This window comes from Ictalurus punctatus, chromosome 8, assembly GCF_001660625.3.
Source record: "Ictalurus punctatus breed USDA103 chromosome 8, Coco_2.0, whole genome shotgun sequence".
NCBI classification, from domain to species: domain Eukaryota; kingdom Metazoa; phylum Chordata; class Actinopteri; order Siluriformes; family Ictaluridae; genus Ictalurus; species Ictalurus punctatus.
Window position 1 is genome coordinate 26,024,015 of NC_030423.2, and position 17,833 is coordinate 26,041,847.

The following is a 17,833-nucleotide window of genomic DNA, read 5'->3' on the forward strand; positions in this document are numbered from 1 at the left end:
CACACCACTCACACCCCAATGGTAGCTAGCTTACCATCGAGAGCAACATGGGGTCCTGAATACCTGAATAAACAGATGAATACTAAGTTATAGCATGTTATGTTTAAATTTACACCATTGTTAAATTATAATGTTACTCTTCGGCACCTATCTTCTGCACTACCTGTTATATCGGACACTTCCACACTAGAACTGTGTACTGTTCAGCGCTACACTGTCACTTACCGTGCCTATTGTCCTGTTTTAGTAGTATCGTACTGTCCTGTGTTGTTAGAAACATGTTTGCACGTGCACTTTATGTAAAAATGTGTAGATCTTATTTAGTTCTGTGTCGTCTCATGCGGTTAGTGTGTTGTTTTATGTAGCACCGTGGTCCTGGAGGAACGTTGTTTCGTTTCACTGTGTGCTGTACTAGTGTATATGGTTGAAATGAGAAAAAAACCACTTAAACCTGAACTTGAAATGTATTGGGTTGTTGATGCTCTTGGGAAAATTGATGACATCATGAACTTCACTAAGTAGCAGGATAGTGTAGCCTCAAACCTGGTCATTTTTGCCATTTCAGGTTTGGCCATAGATGATTACCTCCAAATCACAGAACTGCTTCAAGGAAACACATAGTCAGTGTTTTGCTCGGACTATATCAGTCTCCAGATTTGAATCCAATTGAGAATCTGAGGTCTGAATTTAAGAGGAAAGTCTACATTCACATATAAACTTCAGAATATAAAGGAGTTTACATTCTACAAATGTCTCCAACCTTGTCAGTCCCTTGCCCCAGTCTTTCACAGTCATTTCAAGGCAGTTAATACATCTTCGTGCTTTTTGGAGACTCTGGTTACGTCTGTCAGGAGGTTCAGACATGGCCATAGACAGGAGCTTTCCACAAGATGATCATATAAACCAAACATACTTCCAAATCAACATGGAAATGGTTAAAGAAAGAATACAGTCTGTGTTTTTACATTGAAAATCTCAGTCTCCAGAATTGAACCTGTGGTGTAAATTGAAGTGTGAACAGATTCTTCTGTAAATGTCTACCACTCTGTTAGGCTCTAGCTCTTGCCTCTCGCCCTGGTCATTTTCTTAGCACTTTATGGTAAATGGTCTGCACTTATATAGCGCTTTTTAACCTTAGCAGTTCTTTACCGGTTCTCGTTCACCCTTTCACACACGCACTCACACACCATGCAAGGCGCTAGTTTGCCATTGTGAGCAACTTGAGGTTCAGTGTTTTCCCAAGAACACTTTAGTATGTGGACCAAGCGGGCCAGGAATTGAACCGCCAACCCTATGACAACCCACTCTACCACCGGAGCCACTTTAGTGTGCCTGATACTTTCAAAATTGCTTGTGGGAAAGGTCGGATCCATTTATTCATGACTCACTAAACAGCGACAACTAATATACCTTTGTGCTTTTTGGAGATTCTGTGTGTATATTTGCTTGCTTCTGCCAGGAGCTTCAGAGTTTTCAACAAGATGAGCCAAACATACTTCTAAATCGGAGTAAAGAAACACAAAGTCAATGTTTTGCAAGGAAATCCTCTGGATTTGAACACGATTGAAAACCAGTGGTGTGAACCGAAGCGGGACATCGACAGAAACATAAAGAACATACAGTATAGAGAAAATCAAACGATGCTGGAAATGTTCTGCCCGGAGGATGGTGTGTCTCCAAACCTTGGTCAACATTTCAAGGTGACTCACCATATGATATCTTTAGAAACTGTTCATTTGCAATTGCTCTATGCAAGAAAACACAGTGGGGGGTAGCATTCCTGACTCACAGATCCAGAGTCCAATAATCCTGGTTCAATCCTGTGCTTGGGTTACTGTCTGTCTGGAGATTCACATGTTCTCTCCATGTCCACATGGGTTGCATTTCAGTTCTCTGACATGCCTAGAGGTCGATTGATGGCTATAAATTGTTCCTAGGTGTAAATTAGTGTCTAATGTGCCCTATGATGGTCCCATCCGGGATGACTTCCCGCTTCATGACCAGTGTTCCTGTGACGTGCTCTGGATCCATGTAACGCTTCATCTCATTCCACACTTTTATAGTTAAGGTTGCCAGTCATTTTGCCAATAATTCTGACATTTAATGACACACTCCCATCTTTTTAGATCGCCGTTTCTAGTCCAGCTGTGTGTATTTGCAACATACACAAGAAATCTAACAACAAGCTCCAGATGAGGAATTTACATCTAAATTACATTTACACTTTAGGTGGAAACATTTTGAGCCCCAGTTCTGGCTACGTACCAGATTTCAAACCATCAGTGAGACAAGCGAGTCTGTTGGGGAAATGTAATTTAGTAGATGAGCAATAGCTGGCTGGTTGGCAGCCGTATGTGCAAATGTTAAGTGTGCCAAATGGAGTTAAAACCATAAAATCATGCATGTGTGTGTGTGTGTGCGTGTGTGTGTGTGCGCGCACTCTTTTGGAAGATGAGGTGGAGGGCTTTCAATCAGAACACAGGGGTACTGTATGCAATGGTAATATATATCGTGAGCGTGATTATTTCGTGTTGCGAGGACTCTTAACATCGGCAAAACAGATGGGTGTGCGACAGTGGATTACATTCAGTAAAGCCTGGAAACAAACTGAGGCTGCTAAGTGATATAGAACTGGAGGAACATGCAAAACACAACAACAACAACAAAAAAAAACAAATCGAAAACGATTGTATCGAATCACATATTGTAGAGGAGGCACAAAGCAATTTTTGATGTCTCCCCACTCAACAAGCTGTGCTCAGATTTCTCTCTTTATGCTAATGCGCTAATGTACAGCAATAAACAGCCTCCCTATCTATCGATTTAAGAGGACGGGAACGGGCGAGTTTAGAGAAATGAACTCGTCTGTTACATGGAGAGCTTCCATCTACTCGAACCTCTTTTCTCTCATTTCTTCTCTCTACTCCATTCATTGCACCAGAAAAAAAAAAGTAAAGTTAACGACCTGCGTCGCGTGATACCATGCCAACACTTAAAATATTGACACCTTACCAAGTAAATTTTGAAAATAAGCAATTTTATCCAACCATGGGATGGAGATGGCTTAAACTGGGACATTAACTACTGATCAGGGAGGCAGCGAGGCAGGCTGTAAAAAAAAAAAAAAAAAAAAAAAAAGCATCTAAATAAATGTACTGAAAATGTTAGACTAAATGAAGCGATTCTACACTCAACTGCAATTGAAAAGCAAATATGTGTTTGTATGAAGTGCCTTTTTTAATCCCAGTCCCAGAGGAATTCCAACCAATCCCGTAGTCATTTTATTATTTTGTTGTTGTTCTTTTACACCAGAAAAAAATTGCAATAAAGTCCTGGAACTGGATTATAGTGCAACATTCCGTCATCACCATCTCTATGTGAAAGACTGCATTCAGTGCCATGGGTTGCATGTTATTTAGCAGGTTTAAAGTGACATCTGACAGATCCAGACTCATTATCAAAGGCTACTGAGGCTTGATTTGATCATGGTGGGGAAAAAAAACAAAACCTCCCAGACACCGGAGTGGAGCCTTCATCCAAGCAAGGACGGTCATTGAGCTATAATAAGGGCTCGGTTCGTGTACATGAGCTTCCATGCTGCGCACTCTCAGTTCCTGGATCGCTGATTTCAGCTGAGGCTCCTGCTTATCCATTATTCTCATTGTTAGCAGTACAGCCTAAAGAAGCATTGATGCTGGAAATGTAATTTGTAGCCTGTGTATGGATGTAAACCGAAAATGACGTTTGAAGTAATCATTGCTGTTTTTTTGTTTTTTTTTAAATCAAACTACAAAAATTGTCTAAAATAACAATGTCCTGAATGAGGTTTTGTTTTAATTATGGAAAATATGACTAGTCAGCTACTTTTGAATGAATGAAATGAATGACAATGCATAGTCTAGTAGGAGATTCCAAAACAAATAAAAGCATATTTCTAGATTTTTTATTTTATTATTATTTTTTTTTAAATAATTTCTTAATTAAAACGATCTTGTAGTATTAGGAGAGTGTTTCGATTCTTTCCGGAAATAAATGCTTGATATTATTAAAGTTATTTGTTAAAAAAACAAGTCACGTTCAAACTTCAAATCAGTAAAAATGTCTAGAAATAGGATTAGTAATCTTAGATCTGTTTTAGAATTATCGGAATATTAGATTAATGCCTACAGTATTTGAGTTTTTGTTTTTGTTTTGTTTGTTTGTTCCGGAGAGACGTCAGCATCCCTGAAGGCTCATCCAGGGCTACAATGGAGATCTGTTTCATGGAGCTGCATAAAGCCTCATTCCAGTTTATCACAGTCGTGTCACATCGATTAGGTCACACTCGAGATTCGATTCTTATTGCCCTCATCCCTTTGCAAAATGGAGGAGTGATCAAAGCGGATTAATGGGCCTATAAATACACAGTGCGAGTGAAAAGAAAAAAAACGGAGCCAGTTGTTTTAAAGCTACAAAGCCACTTTTATTTTCTTTCTCTCGTAATTATTTTATAAACACATTCGGTAAAAATAGGAAAGCTCATTTATCTGTCGAGATGATGTTTTCCAAGGACGGAATATTAGCTGAAATAAGTACGCCTATGTTTAGATTTACAGAATGTCCATGAATTCACAGCTCTACTGTAGATATCATAATTAATCTCATGAGGCGTATGATACAGCGTATGTTCAAATTCAAGCCCTGTGTAGTTATATGAGAAGACCTTTCAGTTTCTGTGATGATCTCTGAGAAATCCAATCATTTCTTTCCAGACGAGGTAACCCTCGAACACAAAAATGGTTTGACGGCTAATTTTATTATATCGTATGGTTTTGGGCCAAATTCGTTCACACAACTCTAAAGTTAACAGGGTTCCAATTGAAACTTGAAAATCGATATTATCTCAGTCTTGTTGCAGTTAAAAATGCTTGGCTTAGCTGCGACGTTTCTCAAAATTTGCGATGAAACTGGAATAGGCAAAATTGCAATTGTTTTGCATGATCTTTCCCGGTGAAGTTTGTTGGTTCATGAGACCTTTTAGCTGTACTTATGTTCGACGCACGTGAATCAAAGGGAGCTTTGGCGGAATGCCCGTCACGCTGATGTCTCATGATGCGTCTTGGGCCAAATCTGTGGTCATTTGGAAAAATTGCAAGCTCCTGCGAATATTACAGAGTTTCCTTGATTCTGCGTTCATTTGTAATCCTGGAGGGAATGTAATATAGGAATCGCCACATGAGCTGTATTGAACTAATAAAGCTGTGACGGAACTGTTATGTAAAGCTATAGCCTGCTAAATATCTTGGCTAATATCTTGTGTTAAATCTCATGCTTTATCTTATGATTGATTGATTGATTGGTTTCTCTGCTGTTAAATGGGTTTTTAAGATTGACAGGTTTACTACCAAGCTATCTAGCAACCATGAGCTACCAAGAAAACGGAAAATCCGTCAGTAGTGGTTATAATCTACCACTACTGTAAATATTTTCCCATAATACCGCACAGTCTGCAAGTATTAGGCTAGTTTGAATATAAAAAAAACTACTCGAATACTTCCAAAAGTATCCTGCATTTTTCTGTCAAAATGAATTATTATTCAAAGTAGCACTTGCAATTTTCGCGGTGGTAATACCGAACTACGTCGCTAAGTTAGCGCTCATCTCACCATGCTTTCTCTCTTACTTTCTCACTGGTTCTCTCTCTCTCTCTCTGCGAAAAGTGATACAGGATTTTCTTTAGTAGCGCCAGGAGTAAGTAATGGCGAACCGAGTCCACAGTAAATCAAAACTGCTCCGCAGCTCAGCTCTAATTACACACCGCAGTTATTGGTGGCAGTTTGTCCTCAGGGCGAGTCCACCATCTCCTCCTCATGGAGTTGGAAATGAAAGTTCACACTCTACTACCTGCACTCAGCTCACTCGCACATATCAGAAACGGCAGAGTGGACAGTATGTGCCGGCACCTGCCACTGCATTTCCTCATGTTTGTCATCTCTGTTTAGACTACATGTACTCATTTTAACTCCTATCTACTGTGACACGGAGTGCTTCTCTCTCTCTCTCTCTCTCTCTCTCTCTCTCTCTCTCGCTCCCATTTTTTCCCAACACCCCTTTAATTTCCCGTTTCGATCTCACGAGACACGAACACAATGGCATGACTCATTTTACATCACATTACAAAAGTATTAACGTGCAAAGGGATGTACATGGGTGATTGGTTATGTAGAATGTTATCAAAGACATGAGACAGTCTCTGTGTATAGACTATGCCTTGTCAAAGAGGGGACAAAATTGCTAAGAGGAAAAAGCTAGCAGGCAAAAAAAGAAAAAGCCAGAAGAAAAACCTGAGCGTGTGTCGGTCAGTGTGACCCTCCATGCTAACAGGATGAGTGATAAAACATGCTGGTTGAACTGATATTTATTTAACTGCAGAAATGTTGGAGTTTTTAACCAATCAGCTAAGCGTATAGGTTTACGGTATACAATTTGGTTATAATGAACTTACAGTGCATGTGCACGACACGCACCCATGCCAAATCGCTGGCCTTGGTTCAAAGTGCTACCTTTGGTGGAAATTTATCACTTTAAGTTTATCGCTGTGAGATCTCTGAGATTCTCTACAGAGAAGCATGGTGGTGGTAGCCTCATGATTGCTTCTCCTCTTTACCTAGTCACTGACTTTTGGTGGATGGCCTCCTCTTGGCAGAGTCACAGTTATTCCATATTCTTTCCACTTTTTTTTTTTTTTGTAGTTTAGTTGTTTTTGTTTTGTTTTTTATTTAATGGTGCTGAAAGTTTGTGTTTTTTTCATAACAGCTCCTTGTTCTTCGCGATGCTGTTTGTTTAGGTGTCTCAACTCTGTGGCCTTCCGGGAACCGGTGCGTTTATATTGTGATCACGTATTTGGTCTGACCTCTGGTTTAGCCGAAAAAGCAGAAAAATATCATTTTCAGGTTTCTCCTGTATCCTCACAGCAAAGGGTCGAAATCAGAAATGCTACAGCTAAACTGTGACTGTTGGCACCCCTGTTGTTTTGCCTTCTCGGACTGCCTACACTTAGAGGCAGAGAAAGGCTCTATATTGTGGATTGAAATGACAGAAATACACTTTTAGAAATATAGTGTAGTTTTAACCTACTCTTTCTACGAGATCATAGCAGGTCGGTCTCTTGATCACTTGCAAAAAGAATATGATGAATAATAAAGGTTATTACTGATCATGTGATATAACTGACGCATTTTTCATACATTCGTGGACGGACGTCCCATCGAGGCCGTATTCCTGCCTCGTACACGGGATAAGCTTCAGATCCACCAGGACCATGACCAGGATAAAGCGCTTACTGAAGATAAAACAAGAAACAGTCATGGTTTTTGGCACTTCTTCTATATTTCCTTTCTGACAAGGCAATCATTTTAGAAGCTGCTTCACTGTCCATCAACTGTTTGGGAGCCTTTTGATCCAAATTTGCATACTGTCTGTATTTCCAGAAAAAAAAAAATAAAAAATCAAATACAGAAAAAAAAAAAAAAACATTTTGTGTTTTAAAAACATATTTCAAATTCACGAAAGAGCAATACACCCCAATCATCATAATAATATCATGCCAATAGGAAATATGAGCAGTTTTGTAACCTATACATATTTCATAAATCAATATACACACACACATACATATACTTATATATATATATATATATATATATATATATATATATATATATATATTCATAAATATTCTTTTCCCCTTGTCAAACGAAAGCACAACGGAAAGCACTGAGGCATTTCCATCATCTGAACTTCAGTGACACTTCTGTCCGTCTCCTATCTAGCGCAGTACTACAGACTCGTCCTCCTCCGGCACATTGGGAATGCTCTTTGTAGGAGAGCTGGAAGGAACTGGTGCTCAGAGTGCTTTCTTCCTTCCCTTCGCAATCTTTCAGAGAATAGACTCACATCCTGCCTGTCCTTTCATGGCCTTCCCTGATTACTGACCCCCTGCTCCTCGCTCACGTTCACTGATCTGGATCCAGCCGGAAAACCGGAGTGAATGTGGTGTGAAATCTGGGGTGCTGAAGGTGCCTAATTTTTCTCTTGAGCTGATGGCAACTCAATTAAAAGGGAACGTAACCGCTAATTAACTTTCAACAGGGGAACGGCGAAGAAAAATGGCTGATCACTCAGAAGCTTGTCTGGGGTTTATACTGTGATTTAATTATTTTGTCAAAATGAAGACATCAAGCTCTGTGTTTGTTTCATAATGCAATTCTAACACATATTGCGCATTCATGATTGAAACGAATTGCTGAATTTGACGTGGCCTCCATCACATAGTAAACAGTTACTGGGTTTAAGATATGTTATTTGTGCTCTTACAGAACTGCAGCTCATTACTGTTTGATAGTTGGATGTCTTATGACACCTTCATGATTTTAAAAATAAATGATCTATGAGGAATAAAACTCTTGTGGGGATGTCCTGTGATAGGAAAAGAATCATCAAAGCGGTGGAGTTACATTTACCAAAGTGAACTTGATGAAATCTTTGAAGTTTTATTCCTCTTATACCACAACAGATTGTCAAGACTAAGATTTTAATCTAGTCGTACATTTTACACCTACGAAACACCATCAAAACAAAACAAAGCACGAAATCCTTTTCCAAGCCAAACCTTTTTTAAACTAGTTAACACTGACATCATTTTACAAACTCTCTGTTGAGACTAAAACCCCATATTTATTGATAAAAAAAAATGCCCAAAAATTCAAATACGAATGGTAATTTCTCTCCAGGAAACCTTCTAAAAAATTATTTTAGGCAAAATCTAAGCCTAGGTCATACCAATGACTTCAATTCCTAGTGCCCCTTGAAAACTCCCAATAAATCAAACATTATGTTCTACTCCACGTCCCAGCAGAACTGCGATCTGAAACAGAATAGCATAGTAGACCTGCTGAGGATCTTTGGGACTGACATAAACCTCTAATCCTGAGATATTTCCTGCACGGATGCAATTTAGGAGACAATGAAGGTTCTGTTATAAATTACTCTCGTGTAATTGGTGTAAGTCTCTGGTGTATTTGGTGTAAATCTCTGACTCCATTGTGATGTAGGCCTTTAAAATCCTGGTATTCAGTGTCCGCCAACATTGTTATCCTTTTAGCAGAAAGGATATAACCTTCATTATTGCAGATTATAGTGCAACAATTCAGTTAACGTTAGCCTCTAATTTAAAAGAAGATTACATTCTGAAATTGAGTACGGTTAAAAATGGTTTTAAACCAAAGGAGAAAAATCCGGTCCTTATTATATGCCGTCTGTAATGAGTTGTTGGACAGACTGCGTGTTCTATGCTTTACAGTAACAGCTGTTGTTCTTCACAACCAATAAAGTCTTCATTCTTTAAGAATGAAAAAATCATGGAAACTACCAAGGGAACCATGGAGAAGAGATCACAGTGCTCATCAGCACCATTATAAAGTTCCTCATTGAGTCATGACAAAGGCAATAAAATCAATTTGATGCCCTCAGCTTGATTGATATAGCACTGGCTCAGAAAGCAAGATTCGTGCTGAGAGGACTTTCTCGACTCCTCTTGTAAGGCTTGAAAAAAATGGTTTGGGTAGTCTGTTAACCAGATAGGTAGTTTCTGAAGTCAGGTTTGTTTACATTGAGGAATGTAGAAAAAAATAAAATAATACATCCTCTCAGAAATCACGGCAGGTTAGCTTCAGCTGGGCAGTTAGCTGGTCTTAGCAGAGAAGCTCATAAACGTTAATGAATGATATAAAATCCTCTTAGAAATCCTGGTAAATTAACTTGGGTTAACAAGATGGAGTATCTCACAAAAGTGAGTGCACCCCTCACATTTTTTGTAAATATTTGATTATATCTTTTCATGTGACAACATCAAACGGAAGGTGGAGCTGCACAAGGTCTCTAACATCCACCAGCTCGGTGATGTCATCATGGAGGAGTGGAAGAGGACTCCAGGGGCAACCTGTGAAGCTCTGGTGAACTCCATGCCCAAGAGGGTTAAAGCAGTGCTGGAAAATAACGGTGGCCACACAAAATATTGACACTTTGGGCCCAATTTGGACATTTTCACTTAGGGGTGTACTCACTTTTGTTGCCAGCGGTTTAGACATTAATGGCTGTGTGTTGAGTTATTTTGAAGGGACATCAAATTTACACTGTCACACAAGCTGTACACTCACTACTTTACATTGTAGCAAAGTGTCATTTCTTCAGTGTCGTCACATGAAAAGATATAATCAAATATTTATAAAAATGTGAGGGGTGTACTCACTTTTGTGAGATACTGTAGCTAGTGTTCAAAGTCAACATTTTTTAAATGGAAGAATATACAGCTGCATCTCAAAAAATATTCTAGATTCATTACACATAGAGTGAAATATTTCAAGCCTTTTTTATTTGAATCTTTTATGATTACGGCGTACAGCTCATTGAAATCAAAAATCTAGTGTCTCAAAGGAACAGAACAGAAATCATGTGAAGTTAGCCTCTCATGACTGGCTAGCTGGCCTTAGCAGAGAAGCTCACGAACATTAATGAATGACATCAAAAGCCTCTCAGTAATCATATCCAATTAGCTTGTGCCAAACAGATAGCTAGGGATTGAAGTCAAGATTATTTACATTTGATGAATATAGCAAAAATCCTCTCAGAAATCATGTGATGTTAGCTTTGCTGGCCAGCTAGCTGGTCTTCGCGGAGAAGCTCATGAACACTAATGTATAGGACATAAAATATTCTTGGAATTCATGGTTTGTTAGCTTGGGCTAACCAAATAGCTAGTGTTAGATGAATAGGAGTTGAAATCCTCTTAGAAAATCTGTCAAGTTAGCTTATATAAGACAGCTGGGTTGATTAGCAGTAAAAATTATGAACATTTATGAACGTGACGTAAAAATCCTGACAGGTTAGCACGTGTTAGCTAACTGGCTAACAAAATCTGATGAAAACACGTGTGTACAGTATATGAATGCTAATTAATTCTTTCTTCCTACGAAAAGACGTCAGTAGATCGTATGTTCATGTTTTCATATGGGAAGGCAAACATGCTTTACATTTTTTTATTTTTTTTCCCATTGGGTATCTGGGGAATTTACACAGAAGATATTACTGATTTAGACTCTAATTAAATATAGCATCTGCCACAAACCAAACACCCATGGTTTCTGCCATATTGAGAAATATCAGCTTTGCATCATGCCCCTGAGATTTCAGAATATTTCATCATTTGAAATGGTGAATACCGCAAGGCGGGGCCATTCATCCGTAAACATGGCGAAAACATGGTTCCATTTAAATATCCACATTCACATCTATGGACCGGAACTGCGATTGTTAAAATACACAAAGTATAAAACACAACAGGGTGTGGTGTTATAGGAAAATAATCAACCACAGGTTGGTGTGATGCAGCCCCGATATGAAGCAGAGTGTTTTCTTCCTAAGAATGCTAATCATTTTTAAGTTATTAATGAAAAACCTTCTTTTAACCATTTACACTTACAGTGCATTTTAATGTTGTAGAACGTCCGTGAAAGTTTCTGCCACCACTTACATTATCTTAGCTACATGTACAATCAGTTATAGCTTCACCAACTTTCCTTTTTACTCTATCCTGAAGTTATGGAGAAAATCACAAAAGCGAAAAAACAAACAATTTTTTTTTTTTTTTTTTAAATGCAGCTTCATATTACCAAGAAGGTAAAAAGTGTAAAGTTCTCACGTGGCAGAAAATTTGCTGATGTAAGCACTGAAAGTGCTTGAACTGGAGACTCCTTCCATAAATGTTAAACATACACTGATAAGCCATAATATTAAAACTACTGGCAGGTGAAGTGAATAACATTGATTATCTCGTTACAGTGGCACCTGTCAAGGGGTGGGATGTATTTATTAGGGAGCATGCGAACAGTCAGTTCTCAAAGTTGACATGTTGGAAGCAGGAAAAATGGGCGAGCGTAAGAATCTGAGCGACTTTGACAAGAGCCAAATTGTGAGGGTTAGACGACCGGGTCGGAGCGTCTACAAAACTGCAGGTCTTGTGGAGAGTTCCCGATACGCAGTGGTTAGTACCTATGAAAAGTGGCTAGAGGAAGGACAAACAGGGAACCGCAAACAGGGTCAGGGGCGCTCAAGGCTCAGTGATGTGTGTAGGAAGCGAAGGCTAGCCCGTCTGGTCCGATCCCATAGAAGAACTACAGTAGCACAAAGTGCTGAAAAAGTTCATGCTGGCCCGATAGAAAGGAGTCCGAACACACAGTGCATCACCTCTGCGAAGCCACAGACCGGACAGAGTGCCCATGCTGACCCCTGTCATTGATCGGACGAACAAGTCTGATCCGTGGAGGCCCCACCTCTCAGCTTCATGCCTCAACGGGTCAGAGCTGTTTTGGCAGCGCAAGGTGGACCTCCACAATATTAGGCAGGTGGTTTTAATCTTATGGCTGATCGATGTCCTTACTGAAAATGTCACCAAATCAACAATTATTCATTGCTCCTTGTTCAATAACACTTTTGCTGATTCATTCATTATTCACTTTTTAGTCATACAAATCCCTGTGAATTAGCTGTTACTATAGAAATAATACTTAAATCAAGCGAATTAATACAAACGTGCAATTTGAATTATCGTCATCACTACTATTATATAAAGCTAATTTTCAAGTCAGATTGGAGTGGGGTAAATATAAAATGAGCTTCCATTAATATAATCAGTGTGGACCCACATCTCCAGCGCCACTTTCGCCTACATCTAATTAGCACCATTAATACACATCTAATGTAATTTAGCTAAAGCAGGAACGTGAAGAAATACTCTGGTGGCATTCAAAGGGATTTCTTTGTCATTTCTGTCTGGCACAAAAGACCAGCAAATGTTTTATTTATGTTTACTTAATTGTACTATTAGATCATCGAAAATGTCAAACTCTGCATTGCTATTATGATTTAATTCTACTACATACTACACATGTAGCTCATATTAATCCCATGAATTTCCATGGTTACCTCCAATATACTTTTATGGCTTCAAGTCATGTTTATTCTGCTTCTATTGCGCTCATGAGATACACAATGCCATTTATATTTACAGCATAAATGCCACTTACTTACATACACACAAAAGTGCTTTTTAGCCTCTATAAAAAAATTTTTTTTTAAAAACCATATCCTCATGTTAACACAAATGTAAAGGCGAATGTCCTTTAAAGGAAGCGTCCATGTTTGTTTGTTTGTTTAAATTATAGTTATTAGCTAACTTGCAAATTGTTGCAACTTACAACACACCATGAATGCAGCATGAGCCCTCACTTCACCTCTTCCTAAAAAGAGCGATGCAGCGGCGCTTTAGTCCTTTAGTCTGTCCAGCTGCCGGATCTCCTTGCTCAAACAGATCAGCTTCCAACACGTTCACTTTCATGCTAATACTCCTTAACACGCTTGGTTTGGCATCTTATAGATCGCTAACTATCTGAGCCATGTCTCTGCTGTAACTCGGTGCAGCTGTGTCATATACAATAGCTGCATCGCATTGTGGGGTTCACGTTGAGTTTGCACTAACATCTCCACTACTCCTACATCGCACGATGCCGAGCGTCAAAAATGGCGAGTGATCAAATAAACAATTTTATCGCTGTATTTTTTTTTTTGTACCAGCGAAATGTGACTGTTACGACTGTTATGTTTGAGTCCGTTGAGATTATTTTCTTCTATTAAACACCGTTGTAACCATTGCACTAGCAATCTTCCTGGGACTGTAGCATGGCAGTTACTGTAACCGTGGGGAAAAGAACAAAAATAAGCTAAGCACTAACGACAGAATCACATATTTTTCATTTATGGACATGTTTAATGTGGACGTTTCGGTTAATACGGTGGCTGTTGGGAAAAAAAAAAAAAAAAGGTTATTGCAACTTCGTTTCTCACAATTGCGACTTCACATATCGCAATTCTGACTTTTTCTTCACGCGATTTAGACATCCACTCGACGCAGTACCTGAAAAGTGACTAACTTCAGGTAACAACCGTGCGCTAGCGTCCGATTTTCCTTGTATTCACTAGCTGATGAGTGTTGTTCTCGCTGTACATGGCCTATTTATAGAGAATGGTTCACGCTTTATCTGTGCAGTCTTTTTAACACACTAAATGTCAAGTGGACGTCTAAATTGTGTGTGTGTGTGTGTGGGGGGGAGGGGGGGTCAGAATTGTGAGATATGAACCCGCAATTGCGAGAAATAACGTCAGAATTGTGAGATATAAACTTGTAATTGCGGGAAATGAAGTCGCGATTACCTTTTGTATTTTTTTTTTTCTTTCCTCGGTGGTGGAACCTGCCTCTCATACTTTGGTGATAAAACGATGTATAAAAAAGAAATTGTGTAAATACGAACTCTGCTAATAGGGTCTGGCTTTTCACCAGTTGCTCTGCATGTTAATGTGAAAGAAGCATCACTGCTTGGAAAGCTGTTGTCAGTGTTGTGCGCTTCTTTCCTCACCTCTAGCTCGGTGTAACTTCTTTGATCCTTTCTTCCGTTTCAGCCCGGCGTAACTGTTGTTCAATTGTTTCCTCGGCTTTGGCTGTGTTTATTGCCGCCGGCTCCCGATCACATTTCTGCTCATCACGTCTGGGCATTACACGCCTACAAGAGCAGAACTAATTCAGTAAGACCTTCCTGTCCACCATCACGCTCGTTACAGTGAAGAAAAGAGAGGTAAATGAAGGGAAAGTGTGTGTGTGTGTGTGTGTGTGTGTGTGTGTGTGTGTGTGTGTGTGTGCATAAAAGTGACCTGATATGAAACGATAACATAGCCAGAGTTGTACTTTCATACTTCATGACATTATCTATCCAGTGTTTTCTTCTGATGCGTACATTATTCTGTGACATCCAGAATGCTCCACTGCTTTCAATCAATCATGTGCATGTTTCCATCTATACGAAAAAGCATCTCTGATCGGGTTTCCCATTCCATTCCAGTCCATACATCCGAACATCCACTCCTCCAACGTGATCTTCTGCAATAAGATCGGCGTGCTGTGAGATTTTGAACGAAGTTAAGGCTATAATGATGTCTCATGTGTTTCAGTATAATGCATGTCTCTTTTGTAAGGGATGTGTTTTTCCTTGCTGTTTGTAACTGGCAGGTTTTAACATTTCAACCTGGTATAGGACGATTATCATTATGCACTGGCATTTGCGGGGCCGTTTCCCGTACGTCCTTTCGGATAATCCGATTTCGTAATAGCTTCCTGTGGAAATGATAAAGTTTTCCTCAGGAAGAAGAAGATTAATGCGCATTTCTAGAGTTCTTGAATTGCTGACGTGTTGTTCAGTGAATCCGGTTCATTATGTAAGGAATGAAACATGCGGGAGTGCTGTTACAGGAAAATAATCAACGACGGGTCGTGTGATAGAGCCTGAGACGAAGCAGCGCTACTATTGCAACTTGAAAGTTGGTTATTTTCCCATAACAGGATGAAAATGTTTTATCCTACTTTTTTTTGACAATTCACACCCACTAGCTGCTAGCTTTCTCTTCTCCTTTGAGCCACTAACCAGGGAGGTTACGTGCTAGCATGCGCTTTCTCCGAGACGCGTAAATAATCTTCCACTGCGTCTTTTTTCTAACTGCTGCATAACAAGCAACACACTCCGAGGAGCTTGCTATCTGGTCTCTACGGCAAACATGAGCTCACAGATGCCCACGATGGTTCTTGTCCCTCTGATTGACAGGTGATGGAGGATGCTATCCCTCCCATTCAGAGATCAGGGCAATTCTGCTCTCGTAGACTCCCAGTCATGGATCGCTGTAGCATCATCAAGATTCTAACTTGTAATCTCTCAGCAATAATGTAACACTTCTAGCTGCGTTTAATATCATGGAACGTCCACAAAACGTGTCCGTTTCTTTCGTCACTTACACCGATGAGCCGTAATATTAAAATGACTTGCCTAATGTTGTGTAGACTCATTGAGGCATGGACTCCACAAGACCTTTGAAGGTGTGCTGTGGTATCTAGCACTGGCGAGGTGGGGTTTCCATGGATGGGACTTTTTTGTCTAGTACATCCCACAGATGCTCGAGTTGATGGAGAATTTGGAGGTCAAGCCAACACATTGAACTCTTTTAGGTACGTGTCAAAGTAACATCCACATGAATGCCAGGACCCAAGGTTTCCCAGAAGAACATTGGCTCCACTGGCTTGCCTTCATCCCATAATGCATCAGTGAGCCTTGTGAGCCCATGACCCTGTCATCAGTTTAGTGATTATCCTTCATTGGACCACTTTTGGTAGGTACTAACCACTGCATACCAAGAAAACACCACAAGACCTGCTGTGTCGTAGACGCTCTGACCCAGTTGTCTAGACACCACAATTTGGCCCTTGTCAAAGTCGCTCAGATCCCTAATCTTGCCCATTTTTCCTGCTTCCGACACAACAACTTTGACAACTGACTGTTCACTTCCTGACTAATATATCCCACCGCTTCCCAGGTGCCACTGTACCGAAATAATCAATGTTATTCACGTCACCTGTCAGTGGTTTTAATGTTATGGCTGATTGGTGTGTTATAGCAGCTACTGTGTAAAATAATCCGTCCCTCACCAGCCTTTCTTATTTCTCTCTGACTAAGGGCTGACACTGGAGACTCCTTCCAGGAAGGCTAAATAAAGATAAACATCTCCTCACAGAATATAAAACGTATATTTATACACCATATCAACAACTGTAACAACAGCTGGAACTACTTTCAGAGCTGCTGTTATAGAAAATGAATCAACACCTTCCCTTCAGTCCAGTCAGAACTGAGCACTCAACAGCACTGTGGTATAAAACCGCATGATCTTTTGTAGACTTCAAATCAGTTTGTGTGTTCGAAACCTGTAAAGTTAAAAGGAAAAATTGTTTGCGTGTTTGAAAAGAGTGTTTGTTTGAGTTTATATGGACATGTCACTCACTTTGAGGGGTCGGTATTACATGCCTAAATGATTGGCAGCTGCTGCTCACCCATGAAGGTCTGCGCGCATGTGTGTGTGTGTGTGTGTGTGTGTGTGTGTGTGTGTAGTTTCTCAAGCATGAGAAAGAAAAAGAGACAGACAGACAGAGAGACCAAACTGTCTGTTAGAAAAAGTTAAATCTGCTAGCAAAGCATGAGAAATATTAGTTTTGTTAATAAGCATTGAAAGTTATGGTTCATTATCCGGAATGAATTAAAATGATACATGAATCTGAACTTTAAATTGCTGCCGAAATCTTATCATGGGAAACACCTTCTGTTCATGACTGACCTTAGTGTTCAGCATATATTTTGCTAGCTAGCAAGCTGGATGCTAGCTATCAGAAAATCTACTATACGCTTTATTCAAAACTCTTGCTAACACATGAGAGAAAACTTGAACAGGTTAGCATTCATGTATTTTCACAATAAAATAATAATTTAGAATCCGAATGAACACACAGTAGAGATTTAGCAGGGCCTTTTCTGAAGGATAAGACTAGCATTAGCGTCAGTGTTAGCAATCATCCACCAGAGAGCTAAGACTACATTTATAAACTAAAGTACCTCACTGTTCTCATGTCCACCGTACGAAATGTATTTCTGTCCTTTCTAAAGTCTGTATTTTTATTTTGGATAGACTTTCAGTCACAGTATAGGATTTATTTTTCTATGTTAGGTTTGGCCATTACTTCCCTTTGTTCTGTACACTATTACGGGACACTGTGATACATTATTAACAACAGCTCTTGCATTAATATCATCTTTTTTTTCTTTTGCATTGTAAAAGTATAAATACACACAGCCTAGGCTACAGTGCTATC